The sequence below is a fragment of the Grammomys surdaster genome, unplaced genomic scaffold (assembly GCF_004785775.1).
Source record: "Grammomys surdaster isolate TR1022 unplaced genomic scaffold, NIH_TR_1.0 1036, whole genome shotgun sequence".
Taxonomy (NCBI): domain Eukaryota; kingdom Metazoa; phylum Chordata; class Mammalia; order Rodentia; family Muridae; genus Grammomys; species Grammomys surdaster.
In genome coordinates, this window is record NW_021605455.1 from 334,032 (window position 1) to 335,890 (window position 1,859).

General features: G+C 46.5%; 1 pseudogene; it reads right to left on the reverse strand.

Moving 5' to 3' along the window:
• Nucleotides 1-517: 517 nt before the first annotated feature.
• LOC114634609 lies at nt 518-877 on the reverse strand (annotated as a pseudogene).
• Nucleotides 878-1,859: the final 982 nt, after the last annotated feature.

Consider the following 1,859-nt stretch of genomic DNA (forward strand, 5'->3'; position numbering starts at 1 on the left):
TCGAGCGGGGGTTCCCGGACATGCAACAGGAAGTGGGAAGAACCATAGGAACATTGAGAAGGCTGTGACATGCACGTGGGCCCAAGGGAAACAGAACATGCTATCAGTCTGTGGGTGGCCCATGGACTTGGGGAGGACATGAGTGTCTGTGGGGGTGCCAAGTTGGCTCCCATCCCCACCCTAGAAAGAGTCTCATGGGTCTGGGCTGTACACTAATATGATAAATGCCTTGGGCAGAAAGTACTACATTTGTATTTATTTCTGTTCCAATTAGATCTGTGTCGCTGTAATGAAACACTTTGACCAAAAGCAACTTACAGAGGAAAAGAGTTTATTTAAGCGCCCTGATTGTAGTCCATCACTGAGGAAACTCAAAAACAATGGGCAACACTGTTTGCTGCATCAGTCAGAGGCGCAAGCTTAGCCAAACTTCATGTGTGTGTGTGTGTGTTTCTTTTTGATTCAATAAAGTTTTATTTTCCCAAATGTACAGTTGATTGAACCTGTTCATGCATCTTTACCAGCAGCTGGGGGGGCTCCACCCTTTGTGTTTCTGGTGTAGGCCTCTGTGCTTTGAAACCAGCTTGATAAGTTCTTTACTGAGTAGCTCCTGAAGGGCTGTCCTGGCCAAGGCACCTCGAATCTTCAGCCTCTCAGAGACCACAGCTGGAGTAATGAGCTTGTAGCTGGGCACTTCCTTACAGAGTTTGTCGCATGTAGCTTTGTCAAACAGGACGAGATTGTTCAGCTTGTCTGGAACTTTGCCTTTGGACCACTTCTTCTTTTTGGCCTTGCCGCCAGATTTATTTACTGGGTCTTTGTCTTTTTTGGCCAATTTTCCGGCATCTTTCTTCTCCGTGTCGTCTTTGGGTGGCATGGTGAAGCTCAGAGAGTAGTGTGGACCACTACCGACTTCTTATGTTTTAAAGATCTAATTGTGTGTGTATGCATGTAAGTGCAGATGCCTGAGGGGGCCAGAAGAGCTCAGAGCTCCTGGGGATGGACTGACAAACAGCTGGGTGATGCCCGCTGTGGCGCTGGGCTCTGGACTCCCATCCTCTACAAGAGCAGTTTTAACTCCTGAGCCATTTCTCTGGGCCCCTAGACAGCTTCTTATACAGCCCAGGACTACCTCTTATATCACCCTTATATCGTATATCAATAAACAATCAGATATGCCCACAAGGCCAATCTGATTTAAGCAATTCCTCAGTGGAGGCTTACCTCTGACACAGTTCCATGCTATGTCAACTTGACAAACAAGGCTAATTAGGACAATGTATTTTAACTATTCTTACGTGTGTGTGTGTGTGTGTGTGTGTATGTGTGTATTCGCATGTCACAGCAAGAGACTGAAAGACAGAGGACGATGCTGGGCATGCTGGCACACACCTTTAATCCCAGCACTCTGGGAGGCCAAGCCATGAGGATCCTAGTGAGCTTGAGGCCAGCCTGTTCTCCACAGTGAGTGCCGTGCCAGCCAGGACTACGTAGAGTATTGGTTCTCAACCTGGGGGTCAAACAAGCCTGTCACAGGGGTAGTCTGAGACCACCAGCAAACACAGATATTTATATTATAATTCATCACATCTCCAAATTACAGTTATGAAGTAGCACAAAAATAATTTTGTGATTGGGGAGTCACCACAGCATGAGGAACCATAAAAGAGGCACAGCGTTAGTAGGAAGTTGAGAACTACTACCATAGACCCTGCCTCAAACAAAAAGCTTAATAATTATGGGAGTTTGTTCTTTCCTTCCACCATGTATATGCTGGGGATTAAACCTAGTGACAAATGCCCTGACTCTCTGAGCCATCTTGTAGGCCTTGTTTGTTTTGAGAGAGCGCCTAGTGTAGC